Below are 12,147 nucleotides of genomic sequence, written 5' to 3'. Positions count from 1 at the left end.
GGCAGCGCAGAGCTGGCACAGCGCTTCGGCTGACCCAGCGAGCAGCCGGGAAAGTGGAGCAGAGAGAATGCAAGGGGCAAACGCCCAGGAGAACACAGAAGCAACTTCTGAGCTGTAGAGCAGATAGCGTTTACTATTGGACATCATTATCCAGTGTTTGGATTATTGTAGTGCCGAGGCCCTACCCTTGATATCAGGCCACCCAAGCAGACAGAAGGGACTGACAGAGGTGGGGAAGGGACGATCCTGCACGCAGCCGAGCATCCTGAATGGATGCGCCAGAGACTTGGGGCACAGCCCCAGCACCTCTGGAGGAGGACCTGCTCGCTTGGTCTCTCTGGGACACAGCTGGGAGAAGCTCTTGGGGGTTATGCACAGTTTTCGTAACAAATATTATGCTATTATTAATTTCGGAATTAAAAAGTGCTTTTAAGAACCCACACAAGTTTAATTCTTTGCGGATTACTTGCATGGTAGAATTTGAACATCCTCAGTATAAACACTTGAGAAGCTCAGTCATACATGGAAAATAAATAAACTCTGCATTGTAAAGGAGAAATGATTTATTTGTTTGATATTGCTGAGCCTTTTTTATGGGAGATTCATCAAACAGCACTGCCCTTGCTGCCGTTATTTCCTTAAAGCCTCCACCGACCCTCCCACGAGCGAGCAGTGTCAGTGCTGGCCCTGGTGACCAGCAACAACTCAGGCTCAGGCAAACCCCGCCTGGGCTAAGCCAGGACAGTGGTCCAGACCTGCTGCCTCCCACCTTGCTGGGTGGGTGCCATGGTTGCTGGACCGATGATGCTGGGCTCAGGCAACCCAAAGTTCATCACTCCCCCTTTGAAGGCTGTGCTTAACATGGCGATGTGCATGTCTGCATAGAAGAGAAGAAACTGCGGTTCTGTTGTGGCTGCTTTGCCTGGGCATAGCCCTGCTCTGCATGGCCCCACTGGCACCGGCTGCCCTTTGGCTGGCTCCTCCCTGGGCCGAAACGCACCGAGCAGCAGTGTCAGGCATCCCCAGCACAGCCAGAAGCTGCTTCTGGTGATGTGGGGGTGATGTGTCTCACTTGCCACCCTGAGAAACGTTATTCCACTCCAAGAAAGCTTCTGCAGCAGAGAGAAACCCCTTCTGGACCAGCAGGTTCCTTCAGAAACATAGATGACTGCAAAATTAAGTGATACAGATTCTGTCTTAGCATACGGACAGACCGGTACATCCCATGTAACTTGTAAGAGCAGTACGTTGTGTGGATTTTGTTCCTGCTCCAGGAGAGTTGTGAATTAGTGGCGCTGCCACGCAGCACATCCCGGGGGACACACACAGCTTCAGCAGGAAACTTGGGACCAGCACGAGCAGAGATTGTAATGCCCTGGTTGAAAATAACAAGCCACTTTGCTATAGGGAGGGGACTGTACCTATGAATTTTAGTTTACAAAGTCAAATGTAATTTTTACAAAAAGAAATCATGAATTATTAGCCCCTTTGGATAATTTTGTAGGTGCTGTTCAGCCACTGGCAGTTGGAGGAGCTGGCAGACCCTGCGGGCAGGGGAGGCAGCGGGGCAGATCAGCACCTCTGCGAAGGGCCCGGGTTGTGCTGACAAGGGGCAGGAGCCAGGATGGAGCTGGGTGTGCAAACATGTAATTATTTTTTCCCAAAAAACTTTCATTTTCCTATTTTCTATTATATTCATTCCATAACCGGTGATGTCCTCTACTGCATACCTCCACAGCAGGTGCTCAGTGTGGCAGTGCCAGCTGGGGACCACCGGCTGGAGCTCAGTGCTGAACCAGCCCATCCCCATCCCTGTCCCCATCCCTGTCCCCATCCCATCCCCAGCCCAACTGCAGGCTCCATACAGGACCCCAGGACCTGGCTGGGCACAGCAGAGGATGGGTTTTGCCTCTCCCTGCTCCCCTTGGCTGCAGTTAGGCAAACAAAACATGAAAAATGGCCTTGCAGGGTTTTTGTAGCAATTACCAAGTGGCGACAACAACCAGGCCAGATAAATCAGCACGCCCAGGCTCTGCCTGTGCTTTCTTTTGAGCTGCATCTTTCATCTGCCTCAGCAATGTGTCAGGACACGTTTGGCACAAATAAAAAAGTAAGTTGTTGTTTAACATTCTTGTGTATTACTGAGTGGTGGCAGTGATGCTTCCTGTAAAACATATCTGCAAGTGTGGCAAAGCTGTTTGATATTACAGCCTTATTTAAAACAGCATTTAGATAGTAAAAGCAGTCATTTCCCTCCATCCCCACATACCAGCTACCCATTAAAATTCCTTCTCATGCTCTTGCACAAAGACTAATTTTGGCAAGAGCCTGACTTGCCCTAGATTTTTAAAAGACTACTTGTTTTAAAACAAAGTCCTTTGGGGGAGGGAGAGAGCTGGGAGAAGGACTGCTTCCTCTCCCTGCGCGCCCCAGTCCCACGGCGGCCCCGACACCCCCTGGTCCCATCACCCCCCGGCCCCAACACCTCCTGGCCCATCACCCCCCAGCCCGGGTGGGTGCAGCATCCTCATCCTCCTCCTCCATTGAGGGGGCTCCCAGCCCCGCAGAGAGGTGCTGGAAGGGAGCTGGAGCTCTGGGCACCGAGCAGGAGGAGCTGGGGGAAGGATTGAAAGGCTGCTGTTCACCTTGACATTTACATGCTAAAAATAAAGTCTCCAATGTTAAACGCTTTTTAAAAAAATGATGCCAATATTCAGATATTACTTAAGGGACTCAATTCAGAGTAAAAGCTCCAGTTTTATAAGCCGGCTCTCGCTACCATCCGAATAGCTTTTCACCAAAATGATCTTTTATTTCGAAGTTGTTTCCTCTCCTTCAGACACTGGGTAAAATGTCACTTGACAGTGATAACTGAGCACAGCAAAAATCAGAAGAAAAATGACCTACAGGTGTCCAATGTAACACCGCAGAAAATAGGTACAGAGACCCACGGAGGCGAATTAACAACTAAAACCTCACTTCAAGCAGATGGAGAAGGCTGACTTGACTGTTTGGATGTGATTCAATGAAAATGTTCTCTAGCCTTCCCTTTCTGCATGGGGAATAAATCTGCAAAGAAAAACATTTCTCTTTGCTGTTTGCTGGCAGGACTGGTATCATACCAGCGATATCTGGCATTGCTATGGGCAGCTTCATATGCATTTCTTCATAAGTACACGGAAAAGCTTCTTTGGCTGGCTCTGGGATCATCAACAAGCTACTAAACCAAAGAGAGGTTAAATACCATTGAATACCAGTGGATACCATTCCCCAGTAAATGGCTGTATAAAGTTGCCCTTATTGCCTGTACGTAAGGCAGTAGATATGAATTTTTGGCTAGCAGGTCTCTGCAGCACTTCCATCCCAGGCCATGGTGCCCTGCAAGGGACGGCTCCATGGAGGGATGCTGCCTTTAAAACCTCCACAGGGGCTCGCGGGAGTCCTGCCCGCAGCCGGGGACAGAGCCCAGCGCAGCCGCAGCACCCGCCTCCCCGCTCCCAGCTGCCAGCCGAAATTCACCCCATCACCCTGCACCGGGCTCAGACAGCAAGAAGGGGCCAGAGCTGGTACCCATGCTGTCACCTGTGGGCTGGATCCACGGCTGCTGATGCTGGCAGAGAGGCTCCAGGTTGGCTTCATGGCCCCGGCACACGGCCCCGAACCTCCGCCAGTTTAGTCACTGGCTCTGCTTGTTTAAGCCCTCCTGCAACTGATACTGGAAGGGATGACTCAGCCCTAAGTATAGTTATCTGTACCCAAAATAGAGCCGAGCCCTGCCTGCAGCTCGCCTGGCTCACGGTGTGCATGTCAGCCCTGTAATGACTCCTAAATCAGTGGGAGCTAAAGGTGTGATGCAGAGCGGCAGCCCACAGGCAGCAGCAGCGCGGGCTTTTCACCTGATGAGAAAAAATCACCAGCCGTCCTGGAGAGGATTTTGAAGTAAACCTTCAAAATGCATTTTGAATTCAATTTCCTTTCCAGAATTCCATGAGTACCTTACATTTTTATAGAAACAAAAGCTTTTGGTTGGTGCTTTTCTTAATCAATTTATACTAACCAGAGAGCTTATGAATAGGATCAATTTACACTGCATCTAAAAATACACCATCAACTACATATGCACATATATGGCATGTATAGATACATGCGTGCGTGAGTACCTAAAATTCTAAGATCCAATTGTAATTTATACTATTTTTTTCCACTTTGAATGACACATTTGAAATTGCTTACTGCAATACTCAGCCTCGCAGGGAGAGAAGTTTTACAGCTTCTCTCTGAGATGGTTCCTACCACCCTCATTTGACAGCAGCTGAAGAAACAGGTACTACTACCAGCATGTTCCCCCGAAACCCCACACACTGCCTGGGGCTCGGAGCCGCAGCCCCGGGAATTCGTGGTGGCTGACAGCACGTGGCAGTGAACCCAGCCCCATCTGCACAACAGCCCCGCTTCCCCAAAGGTCTGGTATCCCAGTGACCAACCTGCTGACCGACTGCTGCTCTTGCAGCAGTTACCGTAAGCATTTTAGTATTTCAAAGGTAGAAATTCCTGATACTTTGCTGTAAGGGGGGGGGGGGGGGGGGGCAGAAAACACAATGCACTGGCAATGCACAAATGGTGCATTTGTAATTTGCCCAGCACGCCATGAAGCCCCCCATGCCGGTAACAGTCAGGAGCAGATCTAGAAGCACCGGTAAGTTCACACTGGTGGGAAAACTCCAGGAGGGAAAGGAGAAGCTGGAGCCACTCAGCCCCATTGTCCTTTTCATCAGCATCCGACGCCAAGATGAGGGGCTGCGTTCTGGGCTCTGCTTTGCCTCTTAGACTGAATTGTTTAAAATATCAAACAAAAGATTTTGCCTCTTAGGCTAAGATAAGCTTAAATTAAATTGTGACAGGGCCTACCTCAGCAAACCCTAGAAATAATTTGCACATTGTGAAATGCTCCTGCATCTCATTGGTGCGACCCTGCTGCCAGCAGGAGAGGCGCAGGCTGTGCTGCTGCCTCGCCTTCCCTCACCCCTGTGCTATGCCTAATGGCAGCTAGTGAATACAAACCTTGGGCTTAATTACTGCATTATGACTAACCTCACTGTCATCACTACCTGTAATTAAATGCTAGATTTAATATTTGAAGCTGAGCAGATGATATGGCAGGAACAGAGGCTGCCCAGAGGAGCCTTGCCGGGGCGCGATGTTTCCCATTCGGATTTTGGAGCCAGGGCGCTTTCAGCAGCAGCCGCCAGCTCCGCTCCTCCCGCACCACCAACGCGCAGGCAGGATGGGGTGAGCCCGTGGGGTGGCCGAGGGGGCTCCAGCAGGCTGCGGTCCCCGGCCGGCTGCCCCAGGGTGCTCTGCATCCGGCTGATGGGAGGGAAGAGACCCAGCCTGATGCTGGGAGGGGAGAGGATTTAGGAAGTAGAAGTCATATGGCTTTAGCCAAAATGAGGACAGCAGATTCATTTTACCACGGCAAAGAGCAGTGAATTACTTATTTTATACTGTTTTTCTTTGCCTTCTGAGACACCCTCATCCTGCTCAGTGTTGCCAAAGCAGCAGCTCCTCAGTTTGCCCGTGTCGGTGCTTGTCAAGCTGGATGTGCTGCACCTTGTCTGCAGCAGCAAGGGCACCTTCTCAGCGTGAGGTACTGAGGGCCCCAGGACGCTGGGGCTGAACCAGGCTGTGCACCCCCAGAAATCCCACGGGACACTGAGCTGAACTGGGCTGTGCACCCCCAGAACTCCTCTGGGATGCTGGGGCTGAACCAGGCTGTCCACCTCCAGAAATCCTTGGGATGCTAGGCTGATCCAGGCTGCGCACCCCCAGAAATCCCCAGCTGGGAGCCGCAGCAGCACGCCCACCGGGCTGGGGCTCCTCGAGAAGCTTTTTCTCTTCTTTCCTAGTAATACTTTTAAGGGTATAAATATGCATATGAGATCACTCAAAATGAATCATATTTCAGTGTCATCTAATTATTAGTTATATATTTGCCAGCTCATATTGTAAACAGTTGCTTTATATAACATATGGAGAAGTGTGTCAGGCTGCCAGTTGTTAAGATCTCTGCTTTGAAAATTATTTGAGTGTGATGCTTGTTTTCATCGACTCCAAACCTGTAAAGTTGTTAACATGTTTTATCCAGTAAAATGAGGTGTAATGCAGATGCAGTTGTCGTGAAACCTTTTGAACTACCCTCTGTGCGTGAAGGAGATAATTTCCCAGATGCCTAATGCCCTTGCTAGCACTGATGCTGTGATTTAAAGAAAAGTCAACTGCAACAAAAGGCAAAAAAAATGTCCAAGTAACACTATTCAGTTTTATGCAGGAAGCATGCGCCAGGCCTGGCACCGCTTGCCCTCCCGTACATCTGCTTGGACTCTGTCACTTGCAAACTGTCGGCTGATCCTGAAGACTCCTGCTCTCCTTACAGGCTACAATTTGTCATTTGCAGACTTTAATGTAAAAATATGTAGGTGCAATCTGGAGATGTGCAGTTCCAGGTACAGAGCAACGAGGGTCACTCCAAACCATTTAGGAAGGGGCAACAGTGACAGTTGCCCCACCGCTGCACGCTGCGCACTGTCACATACAGACAGCAGAGAGCAACTTCAATCTCTAGCAAGGCAGGAGGGCAGCATTTCGGTTCCACTTTGAGAAAGGATATGGGGTTTGTGGTGTGCAGCTGAATGTAACAGTCATCGTCTGTCACCGGCTGGGAGCAGGCGGGTGCCCGTGTGCCCTCCCCAGAGCCACCACCCCTGCTCCCGCCTCGGTGATGCACACGGGTGCTGCAGGACGGACCAGGTCTGGGCTCCCAGCCCCAGAGCTCAGACCGGGGCCTGGCAGCCGGACCTCTCCGCTGCCTTCCCACCACTCAGATGGGCCTTTGCCAAGCCAGCCCCTCTGCCATCTGGTTTTGTTCTGCGGCTGCTCAGACCAGCCTCAGCAGCAGCGCGGAGGCACAGCCCGGATCCCAGCTCACTCCCACGGCTGGGCTCAGCAGGAGCAAACCCAGCAGAAATGCACTGGTTACCAAAACACGCGGCACTGCCTGGGTGGGCATTTCTCAGGACGGAGAGGGATGGCAAGGGCCGTGGCACAAACCCTGCACGCCCCTGGCCGTGCGGAGCTGCACCCACACCCCTGGGCGTACGGCCCTCGCAAGCGGCTGCGCTCATCAGCTGCTGTTAGCTAGCACGAGTTTATCCTTAGCCCCACGGAGAAGAAAGCAGCCTTGTTTTAGGAGAGAGCTGTGCTGTGTGACAAGACTTTGTCCCCTTTCATGCTCATGCTGGCAGAGGAGGTTGGCCAGCCCAGGGGCTTGCCTTTCCTCCCAGCCACGGGCATGCTGCTCCCTTTCAGCAGGGATGACGACCGTGGGGAGCAGGGAGGGAAAAGGTGGTGGTGGAAGAAGCTTGTTGGGGCTTTTGGGTAGCTGTATGGAGAGATGCATATCATGGATTTTATTTTGCAGAACTTGCACTGTGAGTTCAGCACGCAGAGCACACACAGTGTGCCCGGCACGCAGGCAGTGAGAAGGAAGGGAAGGAGGAGGCAGCTCAGCCTCTCTGCCGGGTCAGAGGCAGCGACACACACAGGGCCCACGGGGTCCGGAGGTGGTGGTGCTACCACCCACCCAGCAGCTGCCCCGGCTGGCAGCTGTGGGGACAGGACTTGTTCCCTGTCACCCCCATGGAGCCCTCTGAGCCTGGCCACAGCGGTCGCCCTCAAAACAAGGAGAAGTTATGCAGGAGAGGCTCTAGGGATTGCACGGACACTGCAAGTATTCAAATGGGCTTTACTGCGGCTGGCGAGGAGCCTTTCTGGCTTGGAAAAGGGAAAGACCACAGCTTTTATTTCCCCTCAGACTTCTGGGCTATTTTAAAATAAAAGCAGTTCTGCTCCAGCCCAGTGCAAGTCAGTAATTACTCAATCACCAGGAAAGCTGGGATGCTGGGAGACAAGTGGCACATGCTCTGACGAGCTGCTCTCAGCCTTTTCCTGGTGACTTGATGTCTCGTGGCTTGCAGGGAGAGATGTGTGCTATTATTTCAACTTTGTTTTGACTGATGATGAGAGGGAAGGCAGCGCTGGAGGCTGCTGGCATTGTTTGATTTAAGTAACTTCAGGAGAACTTCTCAGTGCTTGTCTTTGCTCACATAATGATCCACGGCGCTTCATTAACTGTTCCCTGTGCATCTGGCACGTCAGGAACTGGTTATTCGGGAAGTGGTGCAAGCAGGTGGGCAGGCAGCCCTGAGAGGTGCCGAGGCTCTGGTGCCGGCATTCCCCTCTGCAGGATGCCCTGAGCCCGGCTGGTTACTAGCTCTGCCTCTCCTAAGCAATCGCCAAAGCCACCATGGGTGTTTCAATCTCTCTGGTCATTGTATCTGAGCCTCACTGCCTTTAGCATCTGTTTCCCTCTCCAGCCCTCCCCTGGGCTAGGGGAACGCTGCCACCAGGAGAGAAGGGGATGAGGAGTGATGGGGATGCCCCAAACCACATGAAAAGTCTGTGGAGCAGCAAAGCACTGAGTCAAAAGCACTAACCACCGCATCAGCTCTCTCAGCCGGGCTGGAACTATAAAAGCCACTTAACCGGGATATAAACTTTCTCCAACAAATCTAATACATTTGTCTCAATGCCAAGTAATCATTAAATGAACATAGTCCAAAAACCACATTAGCACATCCTAACCGATGAGCCCCAGGGATGTCAAGGGCAGCTGGAGAGAAGGGCTGTGAGCTCCAGCCCAGCCCACTTGAGCTGCAACCTGCCCGGCACAAGGACATACGCTGGTGGCAGACAGACCAGGGTCACGATGTGGGAGCAGGGATTCAGTCTCAGAACCAGCAGCTTCAAGACCAATGATACAAGGCCTGATTTGGCCAGGCAGCACTGGCGGTGTCCTGAAGCCCAGGGTGCCGGCACAGCCCTCCGTTCCCCCGGCACCCTCAGCACAAGCAGTGATGCTCAAGGCAATGTCAACAGACAACTGCTGCTGCATAAGGTAACTGATGCTTTGGACAAATCCTTTCACAGCTTCTGGAAAATAAGCAGAGAGAGGAGATGAGGACGAGAAGTGAGAGCCACCAGCGTGCCCTAGTAGAGCCATCAGAGGAGTGGCCCCATGCCTAGTTGCATCCCACGCTGCCCGCAGCGCTGCAGTCTGGCCCTTTCCCCTCCCCACCGCTTCTGCTCCCAACACGGTTCACCTTACCTATAAACTCTCCACAGAGATTTTGAATCAGTGATAATATGTGCTGAAGCGTATTCCCAGCTGGCAGCGCGACAGAGGAGCTGCATTATCGTTCCTGGCTGCACTTTCAGCTCAGGCAGCGAAGCGTGAACTGGCAGACGCCCCCCCCCCCCTCCCAGCACTCCCCAGTTTCCCAACCTCCCTTCAAAACGTCTTCCCAAGCCCCACTGCTGCCACCGCTCCAGAGCTATATTTAGCCACTGGCTGTCATGCTCTCTTTTAATTGCCTGGGTTAAAACACTCGGTAAGTGTTTTACTGTTTAGCTCTGTTTAGTCAGAGCTAGGTTTAGAAAATTTGGTTAATACCTTTTGCATGGCCCGTCATTAGAAATGCCCACCAGTGGTGGCAGGAGGCTGGCACGCGCGTGCCCTCCTCTGTCCTCGAGTAGCACCCAGTGCTTTCATCCCCTCTGGCTGCCGGTGGGCTGGGGGCTGCGGTTCCCCGGGCTCGCTCTGCTGCAGGCGGCACCTTCCTGGCTAAATGGGGAAAAAAGAAAAAATCATGATCTTTCTTACTGGATTTAGTACTGGGTGGAAGAGCTCTACATGGCTGCAAACTGACCTGGACAGTCCCTGAATCAAAGCTGCTTTGTATGAGATACTAATGAGGCAGAGAACAGTTGTGGAGGTGGAAGCCAGGGCTCCCTCTGCAGCTCTAAGACATGACATTTCTCCTGTACCTACCTGTCATTTCCACCGCCATCACTGTGCTCCAGCAGAGCCAGGCACCCCTGGGACATGCCGTAGGGCTATGGAGATGAAGCCATACGCAGCTTGTCTTAAGCCACCTCCCGCACTTGCCTGCGCTGCCCCGCTGGCAAAGAGCAGACCTGGCTCCCCTCTCCTGCGCGTGTAATGCGCTAACGATAGTGGCACTGCTGGCTTTGGACTAAGTTCACTGAGATCCTCAGATGTGTCACCCCAAGGTGAGTTCTGGGTGGGCTGGTGACAGGACCCCTGCTGCCCCCCGGGCACAGCTGCCTCCAGCCGGTCAGGAAGGGGCTTTGCCCCCCCGCAGCAGCCCAGCGACGCGGCCAGAGGTCATTACGCCGAGGCACTGACACCGGCCGGCCGCACGTGGGTAATGATTAATTGCTGAGCAAATGTCCTTCGCGCTTTTAGCATTTAGCACTAACCTGGTACTCGGCGAGCATCAGGCAAAGCAACAAATACACAGAAAATGGAATTCCCTGTAAAAGACACAGGTACGGCTGTCCCACAGTCATGGTCATTGACTCTAAGGCTCACATTTGGAAAGGATACACAAATACTGATACAAGTGTGATCTCCATTTTCAAAGCCACTTAAAAGGGTACAGTTTAAAAAATAAAACAAAAATAGAACTAAAGGTGTTTCTTTAGCAAGGACTTAACTGAAGCAGAGATGATTAAGTGCAATCCATGGTATTTCCAACTACTTAATTAGAAACAGGACACTGTAGGAAATTATCATACCACATCACTTCAGTAAAAAGCTTTTCAATAAAAAGATTAAACATGTCTATAATGCGTGAAGATATGAGCAGGTTATAATTACTATTGACCTCACCTCATCAGCAGTATTTAATTGATGTCAGGGTCTTTGTCTGCTTGTTCAAGTTAATCAGCATCCTCGGTCCTCCAAAGACCACATTTGCAAACCTCCGAAGGAAGCAGAAATCTTCCGTTTTTTTTTTTTTCTCTCTTTTCTTCAACACGTTTCTCTGAAATGCTGGCATCTCTGGCTCTGCCAGGGGCACTCGCTGCCTGTGTTTTTAAAATAAAACACTAAAATAGCTGCTCAGAGCCACCTCCTGCCATTTGTGTTTCCCAGCCACTTGCAGCATGTTCGGGTTTTCTGGAAATGTAATTTTACACTTTTGGGAGTGAACTGCTCCCAAGTGGGCTGCAGGTGTCACGCAGGGTTTTTTCCAAAATGGCACATGCCAACCCGGGTGAGGACGCGAAGGGTGGGACGGCCGCCAGTGAGTGCCAGGGCCCCGGACCTGCGCAGCCGCTGGCCCCCATTGCGCCCCACCGCTGCAGCACGCCCCACCAGACCCTGCGCCCCGGCAAAGGGCCGGTGGCCGACCTCGCACTTTTATAGATATGCACATATCGAGGGTTTATAAATATGCTAGGAGCCGGGTATGCATATGTATGGGCTGCAGCACACGCCGAACGGGAGGTGGGTTGGCTCCTGCGGGCTGTTCTGCTCCATTGCAGGCATACATATTTATATACAGATTTTTTTTTAAATATCAGATTTTTTTTCACCCTGCTGGCCACCGAGGAGCTGAATGCCCTATATAACGGGTGTTAAAAGCAAATGAGTGCACAGACTTTTAAAAAAGCGATGCTACAGTTGAAGAGACAGGGATTTATGCTGTGCTCAAGTGCAGTAAGTTCAAAGCGTACAAAGCGTACGAAAGCTCGTGTCCAGACTCCAGGATGCAATAATCACAGGCAAACTTTTCTTAAACGGAACAGATTATCTGATTGTACCAGAATCAAACAGAACCAGGACCAGGAAACTTCCCCTTTGGCACTGCCATACCTTTACCATAAAAGCTGTTATGGAAAAAAACCCAAAACCCCAGCAGTGAAATATTTCTTTTGGCCTTGAGCATCAAGCTCAGCTCTGGTTAAATCCCAGGTGCTGGGAGGGGATGGCACCTCGAGGTGTTGGGTGCTGCCTGGGGATCCCCACATCCATCCCGGCTGCATCGGGGAACGCATCCAGGGAATGTCCGGCAGAGATCAGGGTGGAAGATGTGTCCCTCCACATCTCCTTCCCCCTTCCCTCCCACCTTGCAGCTGCATGGAAAGCAGATTTGGAGACAGGGCACCCGTGGCTAATTCAACAGCAAGGTCAGGATTGCAAGGTTTTCTAAAATTACAAAGCAA

This window comes from Nipponia nippon, unplaced genomic scaffold (assembly GCF_047370975.1).
Source record: "Nipponia nippon isolate SJK-2023a ecotype South Korea unplaced genomic scaffold, ASM4737097v1 scaffold_7, whole genome shotgun sequence".
NCBI classification, from domain to species: domain Eukaryota; kingdom Metazoa; phylum Chordata; class Aves; order Pelecaniformes; family Threskiornithidae; genus Nipponia; species Nipponia nippon.
The sequence above is the reverse complement of the archived record's forward strand: the minus strand, read 5'-3'. Positions refer to the sequence as shown.